We start from the raw sequence: 6157 nt of genomic DNA on the forward strand, positions 1-6157 counted from the left end.
TGATACTTTACATGGAAGTTTTATATCCACCAGCTATACTAGTCCATTGTTCCATATTTCACTGACATAATCATTCAGTTTTGAGAATCAGTTACTTTACTTAAATGGTTAAATCTTACTTAAGTAAATGGTGACATACATGTACTCCCCAAATGCACCCCATATTAAATACCTGACTGCTTGCTTATGTGGTGGGAAAACAACCTTTCCTGTAACCTCAAGAATCTTTGGGCTGGTCCAATAATCCAACAGGTATGACAGATTAGTAAATAAAAATCGCCAAATGTAAGACATCCACAGCCAGGACAACCTCACTCACAGGAGAGAGCCAGAAACCCCACACAGAGAAGAGCATAAATGAGGCAGCCATGATGTGAGGGGCCATGGTGATTTTCTACAACAAAGATCTATCCTTAGATCTGTGGCAAAAATATTTAAGAACTAATAAAAGGTGTTGGAACAACTGAATGGGAAAAATATTGGGCCCCCTTCATTACATCCTCCACCAAAATAAATTATTTAATTGATTTCAATAGCCATGCATAACTAACATAAAACACTGAGAGCTATCTAAAACATACCAAGAGATCTACAGTGAAAGAAAGGGAAAAATATACTATGCAAACATTAATCAAGTGAAAACTATATAACATACAGTAGACTTGAAGGCAAAAAAATGAACCACTACTACAAATAAAGATGAGTACTTCATATCAGTAAGTTCAATGTACCATATAATAAAAATTAGTCCCAAAATTTTATTCACTTAATAACATCCACTCAAAATTATATGAAACAGAGCTGCATGGGAAAATACACAAATTAACAATCATAATAGGAATTTAACCAACCTCTAACATTCAGATCCTGTTTCAGAACCAACAAAGCCCACAAAAAATAGTAAAAATATTTCAAAATATAACATTAGAAGCAAATGGCATTCAATGTGCATAAGTACTTCACTACACCCCAAAACTGCAAATTACAAATGCTTTCCAAGCACCCTGGGAATTTTTTTAAAAACCGACCATATTGTGATATAATGCAAGTTCCAACAAACTTTAAAGGACTGAAATTTATATATATATATATAAATGTATATTTATATATGTAGATATAAATGTATATTTATAAATGTATATATAAATATATATTTATATATAAATATTGTATATTTATATATAAATATATTTATATATAAATATACATTTATATATGTATAGGCACACATATATGTGTATATATAAACATGTATATATTTCTTGCTCTCATTGCCATTAATCAAGAAATCAGTAACAACACATAACTAGAAAGTACTTATATTTACAAATTATGAAATACAATTCTAAATAACAACCCAAAAATAAATCATAATTGGAGTTAGAAAACAATTTGTATTGAATGATAGTGAAAACACTTTTTACCAAGCCCAGATCAGTCAGGTTCCAAAGATGATCACAGCTTCAAGATCAGTGATTTTCAACCTCAGGTTGACTTTTCCCCCAAGGGGACATTCGGCACATTGTATAGAGACCTTTCAGATTGTCCTTGGGGTGGGGTTAAGGTGGGAGTTACTGCATTGCACTGAACAGAGGTAAGAATTACTAATAAGCACCTACAATGTAGGGAAAAATCCCCTGGGAGAAAATATTATCCATAGCAATGAGAACCCCTACTCTCTATGGAGCAGGATGAAGAGTCCATTAGAATACAAACAGCATGTGACTTTGCACTGTTGTGGGAAATGAAGCGACCAAACACCGAGGGATTTTGGAGTACGAGGTTTATTGTTTAACGTGCACGGGCTCAGAGGAATCATTTCCAAATTCTGAGCAATGAACAAAGGATTCTTGGGGTTTTTATAGTTTACAGGGTCTTCTTGTCTACGTGGCAAGGCGGGATACAGAAGCGGAATGCGGAAGTTAGTTCTAGCTAAGGGGCAGAAGCAGAGGACAAAGGCCAAACCTGAGGGTCAGTTTTAACAGCAGGGGTGTTAATCTCCGTCCTAGCTAATGCACTGTTGTTTACTTATCCTAGACAGCCCCATCATTCTCCCCAGGGCGCCTGGGGCCTGGGCAAATAAAGGTTAAACAGAGGTTTTTCAAAGTTTCCCATATCAGCACCATAGCTCTGAAATCATGCCTCGCTCTGGACAGGCAACCTGGAGGCTGACAGCTAAACAATAAAAAATAAATTAAAATGTCAGCCATCCTGCAAAGACTGGGGAGGAATGTCCTTGGCTAAGAAGACACCCACAAAAACTCAGAAGCCAAGGAAGATGAAACCTTAAGAGACTGCACCACAGTGTGATAAAACACAGCACTAAGGGTCATTGTCCCTTGTCACTGCCCAGAAATCACTCTTCAATAATTCTTTCTTAAAATTACTTACAGTCTACACTCTTACTCTTTTATATTCCAGAACTCACCATCAAACGTTCTCTTTTTTGAAAAAGTGAACATTTGCCATATTGTGAGTTCCTCAGATAACCTATACGGGGCACAATTTTACTTACAAAATACTTCTGATTTCTAGAACACCATTGCTCCAGGTCCTGAATTTATTTACAATGCTAAGAATCATGTTACTATTTTATTTAATTATTAATGAACTTATAACTAACACATTTTTAACTCTTCATATCTTTATGTTTTATTCCAAGCTCTATTTTTCATGCTTTATACAGCTTAACTGATATGAGAAATTTTGAAGAACCTTTGTTTAATCTTTATTTGCCCAGGCCCCAGGTGCCCTGGGGAGAATGATGGGGCTGTCTGGGATAAGTAAACGGTGCATTAGCTAGGACTGAGATTAACACCCCTGCTGTTAAATACTGACCTTTGAATTTAGCCTTTGTCCTCTGCTTCTGCCCCATAGCTAGAACTAACTTCCACATTCCGCTTCTGTATCCCGCTTTGCTACATAGACAAGAAGACCCTGTAAACTATAAAAACCCCAAGAGTCCTTTGTTCAGGGCTCAGAATTTGGAGACTGACTCCTCTGAGCCCGTGCACATTAATAAAACCTCGTACTCCAGAAACCCTCAGTGTCTGGTTGCTTCATTTTCCTGCAACAAAACTAATGTAATTTTATTATTGCATGACATCTTCTTTACCTTGACAACTCATGAATATCAACCTAGGGTTATTGTAAATAACACAACATAGTAAATTGTGTGGTAAATAACATGCAGGAGTAAATATCTTATATATATACAAAGAATAATTTAAAGATATAATCAAAGAACCAATGGTGAACCCCCAAATCTGGTATCTGGTCCAGATGATGTGCTCATAAAAAGTGGTTCCAAGGAACTAGTCACTGACATTGGGACCTGAGATTTGTACCTCGAAACTGTCTTTTAAAAAAATCAACAAGCCCTGCTAATGTAGTTCAGTGGATTGAGTGCGGGCCTGCGAACCGAACAACCACGGTTCGATTCCCAGTCAGGGCACATGCCAGGGTTGCAGGCCAGTTCCCAGCAGGGGACAGATAAGAGGCAACCATACATTGATATTTTTCTCTCTCTCTCCTTCTCTTCTCCTCTAAAGATAAATAAATAAAATCTTTTTTAAAAAGAAGCAACCAATGAATGCATAAATAAGTGGAATGATGGAATTATGTCTCTCTCTCTTTTCCTCTATCTCTCAAATCAATAAAGTTAAAAATGTTAAAAAAAAAAAAGACAGTCACTGATATCCCACTATAATCAACCACTTTTCCTGCTTACCTGTACTAAGATGTTACTCCCCAAAATTCCCACAAGATGGCAACAGAGGTGCACACTTGGGACATGTATTAGTTGGCTTGGTGTAATTGCTCGATTTTTATGTATAAAATGATAGCACTTTATTTTTAACCTCTTGGGTTAAAATTCATTTTAAATAGATGTTACTTTCTTCATTGTTTCCTTAAACAAAGCACATTACAAATGTGCTTTTCACACTTGGATCTTCTAAAACTTTCAAGCACACTTGGATCTTCTAAAAATCTGACTCTATTACATTATAAAGCTAGTGCCAACAAAGAACACATAAGACACATCTATAGCTTCCTTTGTCCTAATCTGGAAACCAGTCACAAGGTAACTGGGCAGTCCTTACATTTAGACATTTTAAAATACACTTCTAAATTCCATTGCCATCAACAGTCATTGACATTCCACCAGAACCAACCACTTTTCTTGTTGACTGGCACTAAAGTGTTATTTCCAAAACAAACAAGATATGGCAGAAGACAACCATGCTTGGAACTTGTTTTTTGTTTGTTTTTTTTTCATTGACCATCTTGTACTATGGAGCAAGTTTTTTAAAAAATCAGATTCTTTGAGGTTATGACCAAGATGGAGGCATAGCTAGAAAATCTTTACTTCTTCGCACAACCAAAAGGAGGATAAGAACCAATCTACAATCAATAAGCAACCAGAAGTTCCAGAAAATCAAACTGCATGGCACTCTGACAACCAAAGAATTAAGAAAACAGTCAACCAGACCAACCAGACTGTGGTGCCAAAACAAAGAACTATGGCCCATATGAAAGAACAGAGCAAAACTCCAGAAAGAGAGCTAAGTGATGAGATAGCCAACCCATCTGTTGGAGAGTTCTGGAAAAAATGTTTACCTTACATTTCAGTAGAGAACCACATGTAGATATGCATTCAAGATGGATCCCTCCTTGTACCCGCCTAACTTCTGTGGAACCCAAACATCAAGGGCAACTAACCTAACTGTGCTGGTGCAAATGATTTTCAATGCTTGATTAGGATACTCTGAGTATGTTTCCTGTCTCCAGCGAGCCGTACCATGGTGTGTCTTCAGTAAACATCTGCCCTGGATGGCTCTGCACTGCAACTGATCTGCCAGACCTGTGGGGCAACTGCAGGCCAGAAATCTCTGGAATGAAACTTGAAAATACACTTGTGACGTGTTCTATCATTCACAGCAGTGTCTCCAAACACACCAAAAAAATCTTTCTTTGCCTCACAGTTGCGCTTGCACCTTTCTTGAAATGACAAAGCCTAAGGGGCTGAAAATGTTGCTTATGTTCTTCCATCTTCAGTGTGAAAATGGCCACACACACATTCTCCAGTTGTGATGAGATTTTTTTTAATGCAAGCTGGTATGACAGCTGTCACAATGCATTCTAACAAAACAGTTTCGAATGATGTAAAGGCAAGTATGTAAAACCAGAGCCAGGTGATGTGGGGTATGGCGGGGGGGGGGGTTAAACTGACATTTTTACCAGCCTCATTAAAGCAAGGTTTAGCCAGCATCGCAGCCTCAAAATCCTATACAATATGTTTATTTGCCCTCATAGCACTTAAGCTAGCATTCACTGAGAATGCATGAGCTCTTTTCTTTGGGGCTTCTGAAATAAACTCCTTCAGAAGCTCTGAAATAAACTGCCATTGAAATTACAGAATAGCTGGACCTGAGTGATGGTAAAGATGCTCCATAAAAAAAACTTGAAAAATAAATCTTTACCCTTGAATTCACAGCTTAGAAACAGCTGGAAATGCACGTGTTTTGCACTCATATCAGGAACCTAAAATAGTAGATGAAGTCCAGGGAAAGGGAAGAAACGAGCCCATAGACATGTGCCAAAGGGCAGGTACATACAATCATCACTGTATTTTACTTTACTTTTTTTGTGTATCTTGTAGAAGCATTATATATAAATTTTACCTCCACATTGTTTTAGGAAGCTACAACAGACAAAGCAAATTACAAATAACTTTCAAGCACACCTGGCACTTGGAAAAACCTGCCTCTATTATGCTACAAAGCCACTTCCAAGAAACATCCCATAAAACATGGCTATTCCTCCCTTGACCATTACTCTGGAGACTAGTCACAAGGTAACTGTATAGTCCTGACATTTAGATGTTTTCCAATGCACTTGTAAATACCACTACCATCAAAATCATTGATATTTCACTGGAATCAATCACTTCTCCTGCAGACCTAAACTAACATGTCATTCCCCCAAATGGCCATGAGTTGGAAGCAAAGACCGACAGTTGGAACACATACTATACTACAGGCTTGGCCACAAGGTTCCTTTGGGTTTTCCAGTAAGTTGCAATGACAGGCACATTTTTTCATTTTCCTCAACAATGTAACTAGAAAGAGGTTTCATGATTTACTTCCATTGTCCT

This window comes from Artibeus jamaicensis, unplaced genomic scaffold, assembly GCF_021234435.1.
Source record: "Artibeus jamaicensis isolate MK-2021 breed Jamaican fruit bat unplaced genomic scaffold, CSHL_Jam_final contig_601, whole genome shotgun sequence".
Taxonomy (NCBI): Eukaryota; Metazoa; Chordata; class Mammalia; order Chiroptera; family Phyllostomidae; genus Artibeus; species Artibeus jamaicensis.